The sequence below is a fragment of the Plecotus auritus genome (assembly GCF_963455305.1).
Source record: "Plecotus auritus genome assembly, chromosome: 8".
NCBI lineage: Eukaryota > Metazoa > Chordata > Mammalia > Chiroptera > Vespertilionidae > Plecotus > Plecotus auritus.
The window spans coordinates 134,465,381-134,489,077 of NC_137782.1; the positions used below are offsets into that span (position 1 = coordinate 134,465,381).

Here is a 23,697-nt window from a genome sequence, read left to right on the forward strand (position 1 = left end):
GGCCCCACATGTGGCCTATCTGCTGTTGTTAGATGAAGTAGTCTATATATGTCAATTATGTACTACTGATTGATGGTGCTGTTGAATTTAATTATGTCCTTACTGATTTTCTATCTGCTGGATCTGACATTTTTGATAGAGAGATGTTGAAGTCTCCAACTAAAATAGTAGGCTCATCTATTTTTCTTTGCAGGTCTATCAGTTTGCCTCATGTATTTTGACACTCTGTTCTTAGGTTTATACACATTAAAGATTAGCTCCTTCGAAAATTAGCTCCTTTACTGTTATGTAATAGCCCTTTATGTTTCTGATAATTTTTCTTGTTCTGAAGTCTGCTCCATCTGAAATTAATATACCTATTTCATTTTTCATTTGATCAAGATTAGCAGAGTAAATTTTTCTCCATCCACTTACTTTTAATCTAAATGTGCCGTTATATTTAAAGTGTGTTTCTGGTAGACACTAAATACTTGAGTCTTATTTTTTGATCCACTAATAGTCATCATCTTTTAATTAATGTAATTAGACCATGACATTTAGAGTGATTATTGATATAGTTGGATGAATATCTAAAATATTTACTACTTGGAGGAGAGACATCTAAACCAGACAAGGTCAGTTAGAGAAAGTTTCCTGAAGAAAGAAGTGCTAAAACTTAGTTTTGAAGGATGATGAGAGTAGCTGGATAAAAAAGCAGAGGAGTCATACCAAGAAGAAAGAAAAGTATATGCAAAGGCAAAGAAACCATATGTGTGATTATGGACAGCCAAAAACAATCATTCTGCACTTCACATTTACAATATGTTCTCTGGATTGTTCTTTAGATGAATTTAAACCAATTTTCACACAAGAGAAGAAAGAAGGCCTTAACTCTGAAAGTATTTCAACATATTCACCACTCTGCTCCTTGATTGTGGCCTCTCTCCAAAGAATACAGAGCAACAGCAATGATTCAGAAGGGCGTAAAGAAGAGCATCATCTAAAACATTCATTTTCTTGGCCGTATCGGTCTGGCAGAAGATGAACTTCATTGGAGGAACTGACAGCACTGAACCTTTAAGCAAAATGTGGCTACACACCTTTTCCCCTAGAGTCTTTTCTCCTCCTATCATGAACTTTCAAGTTGCATTAAAGGCAAGAAGTGGAGATAGGCAAATTGAGTATGATTGGTGAAAAGGGTGTGTTTTATGATAACTGAAATACTGTTCTCTGATCCATAGATATTATAGTAAATGGAATCACATGTCATACTGGGTTTATTTCTGAGGCTTACTTAGATATAAGGCACATAATGAGTGTGCCTTGAACATCCCCATAGGCCAAACACAAAGAAGAACATGAATGTCTTGTTTGACAACTCTGTTTGTATTATATGTGCATAAATGTACAATGCATACCATAACTAAAGTCTAAAATAAATGGCACACATGCAAAATAAAATTAAAAAATAAATAAGATATTTGTGACTGTTCTTTATTCATTATTCTTGTACTTTGTTCTAACTTTTGTATTCCACCCTATTTCTGCCTTTTAATTGAGCATATTATATGATTCCACTTTCTCTCCTTTCTTGGCATATCAGTTATAATTTTATTTTATTTTACTTTTTTCAGTGGTTGCCTAGAGTTTGCCATATGCATTTATAATTAAGCCAAATCTACTTTCAAATAACACTATGACACTTCATGAGTAGTGTGTGTTAATATTACAAAAATATAATTAATTCTTCCCTTCTGTCTCTTGTATCATTGTTGTCATTCATTTCACATATATATAAACTATAACTTAGCCATTTTTGCCATTATTATTAATTGATCTAAGTTATCTCTTATACCAATGAGGAGTAAGAAAATATTTTTGTTTTACCTTCACTTATTCCCCTTCTAATGCTTTTCTCTTATGTAGAGTTAAGTTTCTGACCTATCATTTTTCTTCTCTCTGAAGAACTTACAATATTTCTTGCAAGTCAGGTCTTCTGGCAATGTATCCTGTCCATTTTTGTTTGTCTGAGAAAGTCTTTATTTCTTCTTTACTTTTGAGGGATAATTTTGCAGGGTACAGGATTCTAGGTTGGTGGGTATTTTTCTTTTAACACTTTAAGTATTTGATTCTACTCTCTTCTTGCTTGCATGGTTCTGAGGAAAAGTTAGACGAAATTATTATGTTTGCTCCTGTATAGGTAAGCTGTTTTCTTTTTTTCAACCTCTAGCTGTTTTCAATATTTTTTTTCTTTATCATTGATTTTCAGAAACTTGAATCTGATATGTGTAGGTATAGCTTTGGGGCATTTATCCTGCTTGGTATCAGAGTTTCCTGTGTTAGCTTTTTGGATTTGGTGGGGTTTTTTCCCCCAGTATTTTTCCCTTTGCATGACATATCCTCAAGCTCAGAGATTCTTTTTTCCCCTAGCCATGTCTATTCTACTAATGAGCCCATCAAAAGCATTTTTCATTGTTTACAGTGTTATTCATCACTAGCATTTTTTTAATATATTTTATTGATTTTTTTACAGAGAGGAAGAGAGAGGGATAGAGAGTTAGAAACATCGATGAGAGAGAAACATCGATCAGCTGCCTCCTGCACACCCCACACTGGGGATGTGCCCGCAACCAAGGTACATGCCCTTGACCGGAATCGAACGTGGGACCTTCAGTCCACAGGTCGATGCTCTATCCACCGAGCCAAACCGGTTTTGGCTGATCACTAGCATTTTTAAAATTCTTTTAGAAAGTCCATTTCTCTGCTTATATTATCCATCTGTTCTTTCATATTGTTTACCTTTCCCATAAGAACCCTTAGTATATAATCATAGTTGTTTTAAATACATGTTCTGATATTCCTACCATATTTGGGTGTGCTTATGATTCTTTCTCTATCTCTTAAAACTGTGCTTTTTGCCTTTCAGTATGCTCTGTAATATGTTATGAATGGCAGACATATGTACTGGGTAAAAAGAATTGTGATAAATAGGTCTTTTATAAGGAAGGGAAAAAATTAGTAGTTCTATGATGGGATCTCAGTTTTTGGTAAGCTTATGCCCCTGTGCTGTGAACTTTACAAATTTTTCTTAGTATTTTATTTTATTTTTTTTTATTCCTCTTAGTGGTACAACATGCTAGACTTAGTTGGAGTTGAATATTTCCCTTCCCCCAAGTCAGTTAGGCATTAATGATACCCCAGTAGGCTAAGACTTTATAAAATAGTTTCTCTTGAGGGTAGTCTTTGTTAAGAAGGACAGAATGCTCTGGCATATATCAAAATGGTACTCTCTTCCCTGACCTTCTTTATGAAACTAGATTGAGCTCCTGGAGATAAAATTCACAAAAGTCTGAGGGCCACCTGTGACTGAGTCCACTTGGAATGTTCATCTTTCAGATTTGTCATACTCACCCTCTAGCAGTTTATCAATCCAGTTGAGATTTTCCTATCCCCCTACTTGTTCCCATGGAACTTTCTACTCCTGGGTTTCTGCTCCTCTAAATTGTAATTCGCTGTATACACCTTTCCAAGTTTAGGGGTAGAAGTCGACCCTGTGGCCTCACTTCTCTGATGGATGCAAAGATGTTGAGTTTTTAGTTTGTTCAGCTTTTTACTTGTTATTATAATGGTGTGATAACTTTTAATTTCCTTACATGCTAGACCTAGAAACTGTCTTTTTAACAAAAAACCATCATGATCAGATGAGAGATGGAGAGAGACACAGAGAGAAAGATGAGAGAGAGAGAGAGAGAGAGAGAGAGAGAGAGAGAGAGAGAGAGAGAGGAAGAAAGAAAGAAAGAAAGAAAGAAAGAAAGAAAGAAAGAAAGAAAGAAAGAAAGAAAGAAAGAGATTGAAAGAGAAAGTATTAGTACCCAGAGCTTGAGATGTGGGTTCAAAACCTAGTGTCCCCTCTTGCTCATTAGTGATCTCTGGGCAATTTACTCCTCATGGTTGAGTCCAATTTCCTCCTCTGTAAAAAGGGGATGTTCATATCTAGTTTTGAGGAGATATATTTTTGTGCAAACACACCACACACACACACACACACACACACACACACACACACACACACATTCTAATCCAGGATCTGATGAGTCATAATTCTTAATAATTGTTAGTTCCTTTCCTCTTCCTCTTATCAGTTGCCACAATAAATCACTTAATCTCCCTGAAGGTATTTCTTCATCATTCAGATGAGGATAATGATGCCTAAGCTTACAAACTCACAGGATTGTTTTGATAATCAAAGTGTGTATGTTATCATACTTAAAAGAAAAACAGAAGGATAAGTTATTAAACAAAGACAAGGCACGAATATTAGCACCATAATAATAATTATTATTGTTATTACAAATATTCAAGGCTGTGCCTAACTCACCTGCCTTTATGAAGTTTAATACTGAATCATGAAAGTCTTATATGACAATCCAGCCCAAGTTATTTTCCACACCAAACTAGTCATTTACTTGCCTTAATTTTTTTTCTTCAATAATCAAAACTCTTTGTCTCCAAGAGTTTGTAAGACTTGCAAAAGAGTTTTTGGTTACCTTTCCTGAATTTCATAAGTCTGTGCATTAGAGCGCTGCAAATAAAAGACTACAGTTCTTCTCCGGAGTCTTTAGTCTTATGCTCACAAATGCCAGTATTTTGCTCATCCCCTATTTCCTGCCAATGAGGATGGGTTTTGAGGGCTTAAGTGTATAAACTAGTGGTTCCCAATGTGAGGCACATGCCCCAGAGAGGGACAATTTGATTTTTAAGGGGGCAATTCGAGAATGAGTTATTAACAGTGATTTTTTTAAATTTCTTATGGCTCTAGGGGCCCCATACACAGTATATAAATATATATTGTGACATATTTATGCATTTCAGTTCTCTGTTATATGTTTGGAAAGTTTATTTGCTATTTTTTCATATCACTTCATATTAAGATTGTTATTTTAACGATTTCTTAGTGATTTCTCCCTCAGTACTTCAACTGTCCTTTCGTTCTTTTATTTTTCTCTTTCATGGATGCCATGTTCTTTGGAAGCTTGTTTAGAGCAAGTTAATGGCCTTTTAGGCTTCCTCCACGTGAATAAGAGTTCACTTTTTGAATAATAACAATTATATGTCACGGGGGTGGGGGGGGAGGGATCAGGATTTTAGAGATGCTTAGGTGGGGCATGGCCAAAATAAGGTTGGGAACCACTAGTGTAAACCACCTACAAATCTTCAAGGCCAGGTGTCACAGGGAGCATTCTAAACCCTGTACAGCTGAGAGGCAGAAAAAGACCTCAGAATTTGCCCAGTGTTCTTCCAATCACCCCTGTTTTATGAGATTCTCCCAATGTTTCCTATTTTTCAGAATACCCCATCCAATATTTTGACCTTGCCAGGCTTCTAAACAATCCACTGGTTGTTTCCAAGATTGAAAGATTTTTAAAAAATAAGTTATCTTTGTCTCACTACCAAAGAACTTCCATACACCATTCTCCTGGAACTCATTCCCTAGGGGCTACCATAGTAGGTCTTTGTCCTCCATGTTAATCTTCAAAACAGCCAGCAAATGTGCTTTGTTTCCCTGTAACCTTTTCTATTTCCAGAGACAGAGCCTTGCGTTGCCAACTAACACTAAGCATCTTGCATAATTACCTGTCACTAAACTGTTGCCATTGCATGTCATTATTTGTAAAAAATAGACACACTCCTATGGCCCGATCTCACAAAGCAGTTTTCTTTATGGCTTGTTCATTACTGTCCTCGCATTAATCCTGTGCACCCTGATGCCTACCCCTTCTAAGGTTTCCCTTCCTCTTCATATAGTTTGCTTTTCACTGTAGCTGCTGAGCAGCATAAATCAATACAATGCTCACCATAAACACCACAAGTGCTAACCCTGCCAATTGGCTCTCTTTAATTGGTTTCAGCTAAAAACCTGTAAACCTATTTGAAGTGAAAAGGCAGACAAATCAAAGGCAAGATGAATGACCTGAACGCCCCAGCTGAGCCAGGGGTTGTGAGCTCCAACATGGTATTTTTCATCTGTGTTGTGGGGTTTTTCCATTTTTCTCTGGACCCTTTTTACTTCCCAGGTATGATGCTTCAGCAGCCTCCCCATTTATAATTAAGAGAAAGGAATATGTAAATACTCCAGAGTCTGAACAGTGTGTTTTAGCAATTGGGTTCAAGGAGAACGCACTTGAAGAGAGTAAATATTCCCCACGGTCAGTGGTATATGGACCACTTTTTACGGTTACCTTCTTCACAAGTAAACTCAAGCCCTGATGAATTCTCCTCAGATGTCACACACAAATGGCTGATTTGCTGACCGTTTTTACCACCCTGTTGAGTTTTTAAAACCTATGGTTTTGTTTGTTTCTAAACGCATATTCTTTTTTATTTGCATTGCTACAGGGAGAACCTATGGGTCAGATGGTGTGCATTTGCTTATCTACAGTTACAACAGTGCCTCAGGCATGGCTCAGTTTCCAAAAGCCATCATTGTGCTGCGGCTACTGGGGTGACTGGGTGAAGCCACTTCACAGGAGAGGTTCCAGGTCCACAGCCTATGGGAATGGCCTCTTCCCTGAGTTGAACATGGAGGCAGACCATCTTCTCCCTTTTGCCATAGGTGAGTTATCTAGTCAAGCAAATCACCTAGTCCATGAGCAGAGCCAACGAGATGGGGACCCTTTTCTAGAAGGTTCCAAATTGAGTCAAGCATGCAGTGGTATTTGAAAAGGAGAGTCCATGTGTTCAACCAACAATAATGAAAAATGTGTGTTAAAGCAGCCACAGAGAAATCCCTTGGTTAGAAACATACCAAGATTGACACTCATAGAAGGGCTTGTCAAACAGTAAAACATGTGCATGTGCCCCTCCCCCGAGTACACACACAAACACACACACACACACACACACACAACGTTGGAGTGAAGGAGCTCTCACTGGGAGTGTGTTTCAGAAGTACAGGCTGCATCTCACAAGTAGGGTCATCTATGAGGCAGTTGCCACATCTAAATTAGCATTTCAATAGCACAATCCTTTCATCACACTGTTGAAAACACTTTTATCTTCCATTTTATTTAAACAGGGGCTGCAGCCAAATTTTATGAGAGGCTAGATGCCAAGGCAGCCCCGAACTCAATTCATAAATCTTACACCCAATTCAAGGAGCACAAATGCAGTCATCTGGCGTGTTCATTCAGATCTTTCTTTAGTGTTATTTTATGGTTCTCATTAGCAACCCCCAAAATGCCACCGGCACAGTTTTCAGGGAGACCAGTGAGGCTGAGTTCTAGCTACACCCTCAGGATGAGTCTGATGGGAGAAGGTCTCTCCCAGATCCATCTAGAGGGAAGATCCCTACTAGGATATTTTAAAACCTAATTGGCCACCAGGGCTTCCCTTTAATCAGAGACTCAGAATAGGATGCATAGAGCAACTCATTACCAACAATTCAAGGTGAAGTATTTTTGACCCACAGAGCCAGTGCTCCTGGTTCTGATTGAAGTCACCAATATGACCTCTCTCCCTGAGTTTTTGCCACCAGTGATGGCATGCCAGCCCTCCCTCCTTAACTCTCTCCTTAGGTAGCACAGGCACAACTTCATTTATTGTAGGCACTGAGTTGCCCCCTTTTAAGGTTTCTTCAAGAATCTCTTTTCAAGCTGACAGATCACAGAATATTTCATAATACCTGCATGTTAGTTATTGTAAAGCTTTGCCCAGTGTATGTAGTTGCTGCTATTTAGGTGAAGATGGAGGCAGGTAGGGAAGCAGTTGGGTATATGATACCTAGCAATAAAGAATTGAAAAGACTTAGACAAGAATCACTTCATCCACCCTGTTTCAAGGAGGTGAGCTATTTGAAGTACACTGCAAGAGGACAGCAGGGATTTTCCACAGCTGGGCTCCCCTGCATGCTCAGAGGACTATCAATTTGCTTTCATTTGTTCACAAACACACAGAAAGAACTAGGTTTCCCAGCACAGAATTTCCTTCCTAACGTAACTTTCTTTTTCCCTAACATCCCTACCTACACCAAATCTGAAAAAAACAATTGTCTGGGCTTTGGCAAATACTATGTTGACAATCCTCATCTAATTGTAGGCTCATTAGAAGATGTTGAAAGTGGAATTCTTCTGATCTACCGTTCCATTTCTTCTTTTTTCTTTCCATGGCTTATTTCATGTTTAATCTTTAAAGTGAAGATAAATCTCAACAGGAAGAGCAAAATATCCCTTTAAATACAACTGTATAAGTAGCTTAACCTTTCCATAAAAATAATTTCCATTTAGCTAAATAGCTTAAATATTAATGCCCACTGAAAGAGACTAAATGCAAGATTGCAGAAGGTAGAATGTGCCAATTTTTAGCTATAATTAAGGTTTCAGTATACCAGACTCACCGTGATGCTGAATTAGTCTACCTTGTGATGGAATGAGCTGGCGGTATGTGTTCACAATGGGGTGCTTACTGAGAATATAATAATACTAACCCTCGGGCACTGCTGGTGGGAATGCAGACTGGTGCAGCCACTGTGAAAAACAGTATGGAGTTTCCTCAAACAATTAAAAATGGAGCTCCCATTTGATCCAGTAATCCCACTTCTAGGAATATATCCCAAGAAATGAGAAACACCAATCAGAAAGGACGTAACGTATGCACCCCTATGTTCATAGCAGCACAATTTACAATAGCTAAGATTTGGAAACAGCCTAAGTGCCCATGGTTTATTAGAAAACCATGGTACATCTACACAACGGAATACTACGCTGCTGTAAAAAAGAAAGAACTCTTGCCATTCGCAACAGCATGGATGAGCCTGGAGAACATTACGCTAAGCAAAATAAGCCAGTCAGAGAAAGATAACTATCACATGATCTCACTCATTTGTGGAATATAATGAACAACATAAACTGATGAACAAAAATAGAACCAGAGTCATAGAAGCATCAAACGGACTGTCAAACCTCAGAGGGAAGGTGGGGGTTGGGAGGGGGGAATGGTAAGAGATCAACCAAAGGACTTGTATGCATGCATATGAGCATAACCAATGGACACAGACAGTAGGGGAGTGAGGGCTTGTGCTGGGGGGTGGAGGTGGCCGGGGAGAGGTTCAATGGGGGAAAAGGAGACATATGTAATACTATATGTAATACTTTAAACAATAAAGAAGGAAGGAGAGGAAAAGTGAGATAGAAACATCAATGATGAGAGAGAATCATTGATCAGCTTCCTCCTGCATGCCCTGTACTGGGGATTTAGCGCGCAACCCAGGCATATGCCCTGACCCGTAATCAAACCGCAACCTCCTGGTTAATAGGTCAATGCTCAACCATTGAGCCATGCTGGCCGGGCTGGTAACACATTTTTATTTTCTAATACTAATGCATTCTAGCCAAGTAGGCCCTTTAAATTTTTAATACATTTTTCTCCTCATTAACCACATGATTTGTTTGGGGGGAAATTAATCCAACTACCTTTTCTTCTGATTCCCTTACCCGGTTTCCATCTACTCCATAGACCTGGATGTTGTCAAAGAGAGAGCATCCCAGCCCCCTCCCCCTTCAGTCTAGGTCAGTGGTCGGCAAACTCATTAGTCAACAGAGCCAAATATCAACAGTACAACGATTGAAATTTCTTCTGAGAGCCGAAAACCAACTTCTGCGCATGAGCCACGAAGTTTCAATCACACTGTACGTGCGCGCCCACACGTGGTATTTTGTGGAAGAGCCACACTCAAGGGGCCAAAGAGCCCCATGTGGCTCGCGAGCCGCAATTTGCCGACCACTGGTCTAGGTGGTAATTCTGAGTCAAATGCCCCACCACAGCTCAGGACAACCATCACTATCTAGATTCTAGGATGCTTTGGGGGTTTTGTGCCTTCACAACTCAAATGAATTTTGAAAGTTTTCCCATGTCTCCAACCAGTGCTTTGCTTTTCATGGCAAGGCAAATGAAAGGGAAGACTTGATGAGGCAGTATTATTCCAGACATCTGCTCTTTCCTTGTCTTCTTTTAGAATGTCAACCAAAAGCATATTTTCATTTTTTAATAAGAATTGTGCAATGAAAGTGAGGATCAGCTAAAATTCTGAACAGCACTCCCCAACAGCTTCAAAAATAAATGCATCAACATTCTTATTTAGCACCACCTGCAAGAAAAGTCCATGCTCAGCGTTCAGGCTCAATAATGTAAAAATGAAAATTATTAGTTGGGAACTAGGTTTCAGGACCAGATCTACAGAGGATAACGTTAAACAACAGAACAATTCCTCTTGGACTTAAGAGTCTTCAGAATACCTTACAAGCATGCTATATTTGGAATTTATGTATTAACATGATTCCCTTTTGGGTCACACTCATTCTTCTAAATCAAATGGCTTTCAAATACAAATTCCACTTTGTGAATTATGGAAATCTATTTTTTATCAGCTTTTCCCAAGTGAGGTTCTGTGGGAGAATTAAGCCCCACAGAAAATGATTCTAGTGACTGTTTTCTCAATTCTCCCAAGAAAGGTACTTGGCTACTACTACTCTTCTAGATGCAGAGGAAATAAGTTAATTCATTATGTACAATAGATGCCTTAGGGCATTAGGACTTAATTCTCTAGCAGACCTGGAGAAGGGCTACTGGGTGTTTTAAAGAGCATAGGAATGTCATTAAAAACTAATTGGACTAATATTGCAAGGTTCTCTGAGTCCACAAATATTACTAGCATGACTTCCACTACAACAACAACAGCTACTTTACTACTGCTACTGCTCCTAAGGAGAAGAACAGCTTCCATGTGCCAACCAGTCTCTGTGCTGACTCATCTGCCCATTTAAACAACACAACAGCAGCATCAGGTGAGCATGATTATTATTACCCCATTTGATAGCTGAGGAAATGCTAGTTAGAGGGGTTAACTAGCAAACAGCAAATTTGAACCCAGACCCTGTCTGACGTTTAACTGCCAGGAGACAGAGAGATCAATTCTATTGTGACAGATGCCAAGGAGGGGTCGGGTTGGGGACCTGGCAGAACAGAGGGGCTTGACTCACCTGCTGGAACAAGCAGGAGGAGGCGGGAGGTCAAGATGAACGTTCAGGTTAGTTAATGACCATAGCTAAAGAGGTCAATGCACAAAAGAAAAAACTAGAAAAAGGACTGGGACCCCCAAAGGCAGAAATCAATGGGAATCTGACCAGACACAGGGGTGCTCTGAGGAGGCTACCAAATATCAGGGTTCTGGGCAATAGTCCGAGTCAAAACCAAAAGGACATCTTTCAATGGTAAGTAGATCCAATTCTTTTTTTTCAAAGAAAGTATAAGGATTTGAACAACCTTCTTTCCTCGTTGCCCTCCATTGCCTACCCAGCCTCTGTTTGATTCCCAAGAGATAATGTCTCCAATCTGACTCTTCAAACATTGTATACGGGGCATGAAGACAAAAATGCAGTGTGTGAGTAAAAAAGGAATGGAAACAGCACAATGTTGACTGAGAACTGTCTGCCTGGGGTTGAAAACAACATTTTGGAGTTAAAAGCGATGTTCAGGATAAAAATTCATGGCTACAAACCCAATGGTTTCCTTTAGTGTCTGACTGAATCGGTTGTCTCAGTTTTCCTTCTCAGTTTTCCTATTTCTAAAATTTAAATAAAAATTATAGAAACCAACTAATTTCTAAAGAGAATAAAGCATGTGGATTCTCTGAAGACCAAATCGAATGCTCTGGATGGAGACGTCCATCTGAAATATCTGCTCTTTTCCGTTTCGTAAAACTATTTCAATGATAGACGAATTGTTCTGATGCTGACTGACTCGATTGTTAAAAGTTCTTCTTTTCCACATTGGACTTAGTGGTGTTAAATATCAGTATTTTTTATACAATATCTAAAGACTTCATAGATGATAAGATACACCATTATTTTGTGTACTGCTAACAAAAAAGGGCTGCTATTTCAACTATAACCAACCACTAACTGCAAAAGACTGTCTTGTTTGAAAGATGTTAAGGGGGGGAGGATGTGTCAGAGACAATGAAATATGGCAACTCTTTGTCCTTCGTTGCAGCTGCCCCCTCAGTCCCTGTACCCCAACAGGAAATTTGGGGGCTGCTATATTAAATCACGCATCTGCCCACTGCTGACTAGGACAGCCCTGCTGAGAGACCCACTTCTGCTTCTTCCTGCTTAAATTATCTGCTTAGCCTGGTCTGTAGCTCTCGGACATACCCCCCACCTCCCACCCTCACCCCACGCCAAAGAACCTAGCTCAGGGCCAGGCACAGAGAAAGCACTCAGCATAGGCTTCTTCGGTTTACAAAGTACTCTTAAGCCCAGCCATGTTCCCTGTGCTTCCTGACCCATGTCACACTCCTGAGATAGGCAGGGCAGGGGTTGTTACCCATGCTTTACAGAAGAACACAGATGTAGCCAGATTAAGTGGCTTCACTTGCCTAAGGCCACGCTGTGAGCAAACAGCATTGCTCTTGGGAAGCCTATAGTTTCTGATTTCCAGAGCAATGCTTTATTATTTTTTTCTATTACCTCTCTCTCCTCCCAGAAGGCTGCATCTGGTGTTTTCTACCTGCCTGGAGACCAGGGAGTACCATGAGCACCTGAGGTTCATCCCCAGGCCCTGTGCCTGTGGCTGCCCAGGTCAACCACGCTGTTGACCCTGCCTTCATCCACACTGAGCATTCCCACCTCATGAGTTTGGAAGCACAGGGTCGCAGCTATTGGTTTAGAATCTGTATTCCCTCTTCGGGTTTTTTTTTTTTTTTTTTTTTTTTTGTGTGTGTGTGTGTGTGTGTGTGTGTGTGTGTGTGTGTGTTTTCTGAAATATACATATTTTAAGTCATGAGAAGTGAATCTCAAATCCTAGAATACCTTATTTCTCCTTGTTGAGGTATTGAAGTTGTATTTCTAAGACACAAAAAGGGAATGATTTCATGAGCCCAATAGGCTTTTCTCTCCCGAAGGGGAGAAACAAGTAAAACATATTTTCCCTGCTCTTTCCTTGCTGCAAAAGGGGAGCTTTCCTAGCAGAAATCAGAGCATTCAACTTACAAAAATTTAGGGAAGAGGAGGATTTCTGAGGATAATTCTCCCTTGATTCAAATCCCTTTTACCCCCCTTCATCTCTTTTTTAAGAAAATGAATAAAACACCCTCCCCCCCACCCCCCATAAAGGGCATCTCAGGCAGGACTATGGATGTCCTGGGTGCCTCACTGTAATGATACACTTTCTTTCCCATTAAATAACAAAATACACTGTAGAGTCTCACAACTCCTCAGACCCAGGGGACATTAAAGCAGGCTCATCAAGCACCATCCATGTGGAAAGATATGATTATACTTTTACCTGGCACATACATATTTCCTCAGCAGCAGCCTCGGAACCCTTGCTTCCTTATGGACTCAGACTCACTCCTTCCCAAAACACAAGAGAGGGAGAGAGCAAGGGAGAGATAGAGATGATGGAGATGGAGATGGAGGGAGGGAGAGAGAGAGAGAGAGGGAGAGAGAGAGAGAGAAATAGATTGAGAGAATTTTATTGAAGACCACAGGAAAAGAGACTTGTGCCACCTGCAGAGAATCCTGCATAAAAGAATATGTAGAATTCTTAATAATGCCACTCCTAACTTTATTTTGTTTTCACTTACAAGATAAATTTTTAACTGACTTGGTTTTAGCTATTGCAGACTGGGTTGGGAATCGCTTTCTGTTTATTATCTGGGAATGGTCCAATATTTTATCTCTTATCTAAATTTCATTTTTCTTCCATGTTGGCTCAAAAGAACCAAAACCTTATGCTTATGAAGGGTCTGTTGAGATTGATATGGTGAAGCCAAATAAAGATACAAATCATGAATTTCATTGCAAACCCCACTAATTGTCAGATTTGTGTGGAGAGCTCTAATTAAATCCCGTAGGAAAAGAACACCAAGCAGTGGAAAAAGAAAAATCAGTCATTTAAACAACTCTGCTAAGGGCTTAAATTAGACACAGAAGAACATCCTCCAGTGTCTTTTTTTTTCCTGGCAAGGATAGAGAAATCAGGAACAGAACAATGTTGGGCTCGATGATAATATTCTAAACATCTGAAAGGTAGCATCTATAAAAACTTTATGAGATGCGCCAAATTTATTCCAGATAAAAAGCTTCATGGACTGACTGCCTATGAGATTGTCTTTATTGTCTTTCTTTCTTTATAGAGCTGTCACAGGAAGATTCCTCGTGCTCAGCCAATCATGGAAGATTTCTTAAAATCTCTGGAGAAGAAAGAGATTGGTGCATCAACCTAATCCATGCGGATGAAAACCCCTTCTCCGGTTCTACTGATAACAGCTGCCACCCCCAAACTCAGGGTCTTTTATGAGACACTCTTCAAATGACAAATCCTCCCAAACATAAAACGCATTTCTCATAAAGAGAAAGCACTAAGCTTGAACCACAAAACCCTCACAAGCTTGAAAAATAACTTTTACACAGATGCAAATGGGAAAAGAGGCATCAACATTGTCTTCCTCTTGATTTAGATGTCCCAAGATTAGTTAGGGCAACTCACAAATTTGATATTCTTGCCCTGACAACCTGCACAAAAGTCCCCTGTCCTAAGCTGTGCTCCATTCATACCTGATCAAAGATACTCATCTCATACCCTCTCCCCTACCTTGGACATGGCACATCAAGTCTGGCCAGGGAAGTGACACAGTATGTGAAGGTGACTCAAAGGAACTTCCTGTACTCCCTTCCCTCCTGGGTTGTCCAAAGGCAGGACAGTGGTCTGTAAACCTCTCCCCAAATGCTGCACAACTATCCCCAAATGAAAAAATGGCAGGGTTTTGTTTTTGGGTTTTTATTTTTTATTTATTTATTTTATTTATTTTGCAAAACTCCATGTGACCTGGATCTTCTCCATTGTTCCTGCCCTCTCACATGATTATAATGCAAAGTGAGGCCTCCAGAGTGGGCCTCACCCTACAGTCCCACCCTAACTCATTTCCCTGAGGCTTCACCCTTCCCCCTTCCTCCTACTTTAAGAGACTTCCCTCCTCCTGTTGGAGACTAATGCTTCCACCTGAATTCAGCCTCAGCAGGAACCGCCCCAGCAACAGTACCATCTCTCACCTGTACTGTGGACCTTTCTCTTTGCAGCCTCTTTCTCCTCTACCTGTAGTACATAGTTACATATAATACAGATCTCTCTCATGCGAATAATTTTAAAAACTTCCTTGAGGTTGTATTTCTTACTGTATCTATCATCCTGTTTATCTCTTTCCTTTATAAATTCTTGGGAAACAGTCTATCCACAACCATCTAGCTCCCATTCCCCTTCCGCTAGCAAGACCAGTAATAGCCTTGATTTACTGCATCCACAGAACTATATTCACCTTCTTCCTCTCAGCTGTCTTCTCTGTGGAATTGGGTGCTTTACCCTTGTTTCCTTTTGGAAATTCTCTCCTCCTTTGAGTTCCATAGCCTCCTCTTCCATTGCCCTTCTATTCCTCTGGCTGCTTGTGCACAGCTCTGCTCCTCCACCTCCCAGCACTTCCACGGGCTTGTCACACTCTGCATGCTTGTTCACTTTCTCATTCTTCTTTCCCAGCTCCCTCCTCTGTGCCTGGCTTCCACAATGATCATATGATGGCGTTTGCCATGTGCAACTTCACCATCCCATGCCAGGTTCTGCTACATTTTGGTTTAATGCCTGAAATAATTTTCCCAGGAAACACAGACTCCATTTCACTTTAGGCTTGCAATGCAGATAATCCCCAGAGAAGTAATACCAGAAATTTCTTTCCTAAGAAATTATTTTGATGGGTGAAGGAGGGTAGGGCGAGAAGCAAGTCAGATATCCTCTCTCTCTCAATTTCTCACTTATCACAAGTGGAATAATAACAATTATTTCTCCTATATCAGCCATCAGAGAGATGGCAGTAGCATGAGAATTTTAAAGCTGTAGTTATATTATTACCCACTGACATAAGTACAATTGGTTTCTATTTGGGGGAAGCTTTATATTTCTCATGCTTTCGCTTACAACAGTTGTGATCAGAATACCTCTCACAGTTTTCCCCAGCATCTCTCTTTGAATACTTAGTGAGTCTGTCTTGCCTGACCCTGAATTCACTGGCAAACTGAGTCTCAGGAGATGTAAGGAGTGAACGAAGGCAGAGAAGAAGCAAGAAAATGGAAATTCCCAATATAAATAGGGGCTCAAAATTCCTTTTGTTGCCATCAGGAATACTAGGCTAGGAAGCATTCATGTAAGAAAAGACACCTGTTTCTCACTGTTGATCACAGTTCTGGGTACTGTCATGAAGTCACCTTCTTGTTTTAAAATCTAAAATGAATATTGCCCACTGAATAATGAAAAGTCACCAACTACTTCTGCTTAGTTCCTTCTACCCTTAAAGTAAGGTGTACCATGTGACTTACTTTGGCCAATCAAATGTGAGTGAAAGTGAAAAGTGGCACCTTCAGGATAAAGCTGTAAACAGCTTCATGCAATGAATCAGGTTCCCCTGTTCCTCTTCTGCCATGGCCATTGGCAGCCCGGCAGAAGAGGTGCTCCTCAGCCTGGGCCCCAGGTCGGGGAATAATGCAGAGAAGCACCCCAGTCAACCTGCAAAAATATACTGAATAGTACACTACCATCAAAGCTAGCATCCTAAATCCCACCTAATTAGGTCTCTCACTAGCTGTTATATCCTTGTCTCTCAACATGCTCCAACATGAAACAGTCTGATAAAAGGAAGTGTATTCATTTTTCATTGCTGGGAAACAAATTACCACAAATTTAGCAGCTTAAAACAACACCACGTGTTGTTTCAGTTTCCACAGATTAGAAGTCCAGGAATGGCAGACCTGAGTCCTTCACTCAGGGACTCCAAAAACTGCAATCGGGTTGTTGGCCAAGACTGTGGTCTTAACTGAGGATTGAGGTCCCTCTCCCAGCTCAGCCAGGTTGTTGACAGAATTCTGGTTTGGGGTGACTATGACACTGAGGTCCTCGGCTCCTAAAGGCCACTCTTCTCCATAGACAGTTCACAATGTGGCTGTGTAATTTCTTCCTGGCTAGCAGGACAGTCAGTCTCTTCTAAAGGCTTACCTAATTAGGTCAAGCCCACCCAGAACAATCTCTCTTTTGATTAACTCCTAGTCAGCTGATTAGAGACCCTAATTATGTCTGAAAAACTCCCTTTACCTTGGCATATAATAGAACATAATCACAGAAGTGACATCTCATCATATCTCAGGTCCCAGCCACACTCAAGTGGAGAGGATTATACAGGGTGTGAGTCACTAAGCATCATCTTGGAATCCTGCCTACATAGGCCATTCTGCCTTCTCATGTCCATACAGAGCTCTTGGTTTTGCTAATACAACACCCTCTTAACTGCAAAGTCATTTCTGTCCTCTATGTCAGTCCAAAATTTCTCCATTCTTTACCTTGAGACAGCCTACCCCACGCTCCCCACCCCAACACACACACACACTAAGCCTCCCTTAAGACCATCACCCACATGCAGGAACACTTCCAACTCTCCACTTCTCTCAACTAACCACTGTATAAAATACACATAGCAGGACCTAAATTCTTTTTTAAAAAAAATATATATATTATTGATTTTCCACAGAGAGGAAGGGAGAGGGACAGAGAGCTAGAAACATCGATGAGAGAGAAACATCGATCAGCTGCCTTCTGCACACCTCCCACTGGGGATGTGCCTGCAACCAAGGTACATGCCCTTGATCAGAATCGAACCTGGGACCTTTCAGTCTGCAGGCCAACGCTCTATCCACTGAGCCAAACCAGTTAGGGCAGGACCTAAATTCTTATGATCTTAGTCATCTATATAACACATGATGATAAAATAAAAGTTAAAATAATGCACAAATATTCAGTATCCATGAAACTCCAACAGGAAGTGCCAGACACAAATTTTCAAAAGAAATAACTAAGAACATATTTCTCAAGTCAACAAACTTCACTCCCATAAGGAGAGTGTAAAGGAATTAAGAGAGCTCAATTTTTGAAGAATACTTTGGTAACAGCTGTTCAATGGTCTCAAACCTCTCCCTGTGGTGTCAGGGGGGCGGGAGGGAGCATCAGGGCACAGTCTGGAGAGCTTGTTACATGACAAAGTAACCTGTGAGCAGACTCAACTCCCCTCTGATGATTGATCAAATGTGGTAAATTCTGGGGACCAACTATTCAACTTATCCCCAAAAGAGTCATCCTGAGGTGCCCTAGAGAGGGCATGGCTTGATGACATAAGAAACCCCAGCAGTAAGAGGCTCTGAGGTGGAGGTGGAGCTAAATAAAGGTGGGTATCCAGAGGGCAAGTCGAGGCATAAACTGCACTTATGTCAATAGAAGGGCAGGTGGCATGTCCAGCAGGTGAACTTCCCTGCTGGTGACAGAGTTGTCTTTAATTACCTGGATTTCCAGCCCAGAGAAAGCAAAGTCAGCTACCACAGGACCAGCCATGAAAGAATGTCCCCCTTTCCCATACATCTCTCTACAATCCCAGAAGGGCCAGAGGTGGCAGCTGGAGGAGGAGGCGGGGGAGGGGCTCGAGGAAGAGGGAAGGAGCCAGTGAGCAGTTGGGCAGGCTGGAGAGGGCAGGTGAAGAAGACTTACCATGGCATGAGCATTGAGAAGTTGATTCCAACTGGACATCCTAACTTCTAATTTGAGACTATGTTTTGGGGTCTTTCGTTCTAAGGTGACCATTGGCCCTTTATCATCTGAAAGTAGGCAGAAAGGCCATAGGACTCTACATTTTTATCCCTTTCTTCATTGAGCAGGTTTGAAGGGAGAGGTGAGGACAAATATAAAGTTGCTTTAAGGATTCTGCTCCATGAGTCTTGTTTGTTCTTGTAACATGTTCTTATCCCACGCACCTGTCTCTTCATGCGGTTATAAGCTCTTCTAGGGGGTGACTTGTTGATTTTAAAGTTCAAAGTCACGGATTAATATCAGTCTTGTCAGCTTAATGGAAAACCAAGATGTGATATTGCTTGCCTTTCCTGAGAAGAAAGAAGCAGAGGAGATCTTAGGCACTCTGAGCTCATGCGCGTGCACGTCTCCTCGGGTCTTCTTGAAAGGACGCAGCACAATTCCGGGAACACCATGTGTGGAGCCATTTGATTGCTCCAAGCAGACAACCTTCTGATCTCAAATAAAAGACTGGGCCCTAGCCAGTTTTGCTCAGTGGTTAAAGTGTCAGCCTGGGGACTGAAGATCTCAGGTTCAATTTCAGCCAAGGTCACTTACCGGGGTTGCAGGCTCAATCCCCACCCCTGTCAGGGCACGTGCAGAAGGCAAATAGTCAATGTGTCTCTCTCACCTCAATGGATGTTTCTCTCTTTCTATCTCTCCCCCTCCCTTCCACTCTTTCTAAAAAAAGTCAATGGGAAAATATCTTTGGGTGAGGATTAACAAAACAAAACAAATTTTTAAAGGTTGAATTGGGTCTTCTCTTTAGTTACTCAACTTCAATACGGGGCCTAAACAAGAATTTCTGGAGAGGGAGATTAAAGGGGAGAGAGGTCAAAGTTGGGACCAGTGCTTTTACGTAAATTTGCAGTGACTCAAATTGTGAGAAAGCAGTCTAGTGGAGATACCTCAATTATTTTTTTCAGATGTTTGGAGAGTGAAAAGAGAAAAAGGCAGTAGATGTCTAAATTCCAAATATAAAGAAAGCCCCATAACAACAATTGCTCTTATTGAAGAAATAAGTAGGCCACTTCAGCACTCACTAATCAAATAACTTCAGGGAAAATGTCCCTATGTGGTTCAAAAATGTCAAAGGAAATGCACACACAGAGCCAATTTAACGTGTACATACATGGATATCCACACACTGTGAATTCATTTTACAGGTCCACTCCCCCACCCCACCTCCCAGAACCAGAAAAATCAACCAGTGAAGTCAGACATTATTTTTAAATGTCAATTTGGGTCTCCACTGCTGGATACAGACAAGCCCTCTGTTCTACTTCTGTTCATTTGTTTGGTGGGTTTGGGACGGAAACCCCCAACCATTCCTGCTTGGTACAATGTACTAACATTTCCCACATCATAGTGTATAAAATAAACCCAAAGATACTTTCATTGAATGGCACTCTAGAAAGACATTCCCAGTGTCAGGGAGGCAGGAAGAGGCATCCTCCATGGGGCTGCCTTGCACAGGACACTGTCAGAGACGCTGGCTATACAGGAACCGGTCTTGTATTCCAACCACATGCTTTGCATTGAGAAATCAGAGCTGGAGAAAAAGAGGACAGTGATCCTGGATAAACTGGGAGACTAATTGGGAAAGCAGTGGCCAGGAGCAGATGTATTTGTTTTGTGAATTCTCAGCAAATTCCTTTGGAGTGCCACTGATAAAGTGATACAGATCACAGTGTAATGGAAGAGGAATGGATCTGAGATACAAGAGACTGATAAGTATTACCACTCCCCTTAACAAGGCCTGAAATGTGCCCTCCTTGAATTGAAGCCTCAAAGGAACCTATGTCTCAAAATGGACTTGAACAAGCTCTCTGCTGAATCATCCTCCCCTAAAAGCTGATAAATTGCTCTCTTCTGGGGAAAGAAAGAAACTTCAAGGTGGACATTTCCCAGGAATAAGAATGTAGAGGTTAACAAAATAATCGCATTAAAAAGGTTTAAAAAGCAGGAAACTATATTCTTAGTTTGTCGTTTACTCAAGTAGAATTAAAACCCTAACCATAGATTGAGGATGGAAAGTCACACCTATGTATTCATGCATTAATAAACTATACCAAGGCGCATGCTGCGCTAGGGTGTGGCTGCACTTGGAGGGTGGGAACAGAAATATGTAAAGGAGCAGTTACACCCAGAAAGCACCATTCTATGTGACTTACATGCACTGTCTTATTCACACCTCCCAACACGACTGCAACGTGGCTTCTCAGATCATCCCCATTTTACAGATGGGGAAATCGGGTCTGAGAGAGGATAAAAAACTTACCCATCACAGCTCAAGTGGGTGTTCATTGGTGGGGCCAATATCAGAGCATATTTTAGCCCAACTTCAAAGTTCATGCTTTCAATAACAATATCACACCATGAACTTATGAGACCTTGGGTTGCAGTGGGACTGCCGTAGTGGCAGGGAAAGTGAAGAAAAGGTCACAAGACTAGGTAAGAGATTGGAATGAAGGCAGGAAAATTCATCCATAATTCCCCCAAAGTTACTGTAACCGTGGTGTCTCCCACCAGTGTGCAGGCTGGTCCTCTGCTAGAACCTCCTCCCCACCTTCCTCAGCCACCTCCCGCTTTCATCTTGCAAGTGGGCAGTCTGTTGCCTTTGTTCCTATGCCACTTTCCCCTGTGGGTGCTCCTCATCTTGCATCTAAAATACTTCTGTTACAATACATTGTATTATAAAGTGTGCTTACCTGTGTCTTTGCCTTTAGATGGAGAACTCTCAAGAGCAGAACCAAGAGATAGATTAATAATCATACTTATACCCCAGCTTTTAGCACCACACCAGCACATAACAGACATCTATAATATAAAAGAATTAATAAATGATGATTAAAATGTCAGAAGTTTTGTAGGTTTTATTTTTTTTGTTTGTTTTTTAAATGACAAAGTCAAGTTTATTGCTCTGAGTTAAACCGGTGGAGACCAGACCTTGAGGAGATGGGCACAAGAAATTGGTGAATATATCCTCCTGATCATTGCTGAGTCCTTTGAATCCATCCTTTGAGCCCTATGGATCTGCTGATCACCTGCTTAGGGGCCAGGCCCACTGAAGTTCAAGGTATAACCCAAGGCTGGGGGCAGGGTTTCCCTCATCTTCCCCACCGTGCAGCCTGTGGGTTCACCTTCACAGGGCTGAGCATGGAGGAGGAGCCTGCCCCATCTTCTTGGTGGGGGGCCTGCAGCAGTGCCAGCTTCTTGGGCAGGGTGGTGCTGGCTTTCATCACCATGTCATGTTGACCTTCTTGCGGATACCAATCTCCAGGAAGTGGATGCCACATTCATGTTATAATGAGAAAACCAATGCGGGCAAAGGAAAGTAACCTGAGAAGAAAAGGCCAAAGATGGAGTCTGGTGCCAGCTCATGAAGGTCACGTTTATTAAGTGCGAAGTTAAAGTACCTGGACTTTAGATGTTATGGGCAAGGAGTCTATGTAGGTTTCAGGCCGAGGGAATGACATGTTTTTGGGGGCTTAGTGAGTTTACACAGGCTTTAGCCACAGAATAATTGAGAAGTAGAAAACCAGCAGGGAGCTCACTGATAAGGGCCAGACCAGGAGTCATTAGTACTAAACTGCAATTGGCTTTATCCTTTTCTTGAGACTCATGCACAATGAGTGCAGGATTAAACACTGGGTATAGCCACTTGAATAGTAATATGTATATGTATTCATAACTTAATATAAACTAGACACTCACTTGATACATGCAGTACCCTTTTAACCTGCACAACAATCTATGAAAGAAACCCTGTTATTATCCTTACTAAAGGCTCAGTGCACAAAATTCGTGCATGGGGGGGGGGTGTCCCTCAGCCTAGCCTGCACTCTCTCCAATCTGGGACCCCTTGAGGGATGTCCGACTGCCCATTTAGGCCCGATCCCGGTAAGATCTGGCCTAAACGGGCAGCCAGACATCCCTCTCACAATCCAGGACTGCTGGCTCCCAACTGCTCACCTGCCTGCCTTCCTGATTGCCCCTAACCACTTCTGCCTGCCAGCCTGATCACCCCCTAACCACTCCCCTGACAGCCTGACTGATGCGTAACTGCTCCCCTGCCAGCTTGATTGCCCCTAACTGCCCTCCCCTGCAGGTCTGGTCACCCCTAACTGCCCTCCCCTGCAGGCCTGGTTCCCTCCAACTGCCCTTTCCTGCAGGCCCAGTCACCCTCAACTTCCCTCCTCTGCCAGCCTGGTCAACCCTAACTGCCCTCCCCTCCTGGCCTGATCATCCACAACTACCCTTTCTTGCAAGCCTGGTCCCTCCCAACTACCCTCCCTTGCTGGCCATCTTGTGTGCATATGGGGGCAGGATCTTTGACCACATAGGGGCAGCCATCTTGTGTGTTGGAGTGACAGTCAATTTGCATATTACTCTTTTATTAGATAGGATAGAGGCCTGGTGTACGGGTGGGGACTGGCTGGTTTGGCCTGAAGGGTGTCCTGGATCAGGGTGGGGGTTCTTTTGGGGCATGGGGTGCCCTGGGCGAGGGGCTTGTGGTGGTTTGCAGGCTGGCCACGCCCCCCGGCGACCCAAGCAGAGGCCCTGGGATCTGGGATTTATTTATCTTCTATAATTGAAACTTTGTAGCCTTGAGCAGAGCCCAGGGCAGGACAGGAAGTTTGGCTTCCCCCAAGCCTCCTGCTTGCTCCGTGGCTGTAGCCATTTTTGTTGGGATTTATTTATCTTCTATAATTGAAACTTTGAAGCCTTGAGCAGAGCCCAGGGCTGGCCAGAGCAGGCAGAAAGCTCGGCTTCCTCCATTGCCGGGGAAACCCAAGCCTCCTGCTTGCTCCATGGCCGGCTGCCATCTTGGTTGGGTTAATTTGCATACTTGCTCTTGATTGGCTGGTGGGCGTGACTTGTGAGTGTAGCAGAGTAATGGTTAATTTGCATGTTTCTCTTTTATTAGTGTAGATTTTCAAATAGCTTAAGAGACTGTCCCATGATGACACAGCTTGTAAATAAATGGTAGAGGTTGGACTCAATCCCAGG

At 41.8% G+C, this 23,697-nt stretch overlaps 1 pseudogene across 1 annotated transcript in view; it reads right to left on the reverse strand.

The window, feature by feature from the left end:
• LOC308256686 (large ribosomal subunit protein uL11-like) overlaps positions 1 to 21,983 on the reverse strand; it is a 39,169-nt pseudogene extending 17,186 nt beyond the window's left edge. Inside the window, exons 1-3 of the transcript in view lie at positions 21,828 to 21,983; positions 21,396 to 21,504; positions 18,607 to 18,713 (exon numbers count right to left, since the gene is read on the reverse strand). The product of the transcript in view is annotated as a large ribosomal subunit protein uL11-like (transcript). The remainder of the gene's footprint in view (positions 1 to 18,606; positions 18,714 to 21,395; positions 21,505 to 21,827) is intronic.
• Between the last annotated feature and the right edge of the window lie 1,714 nt (positions 21,984 to 23,697).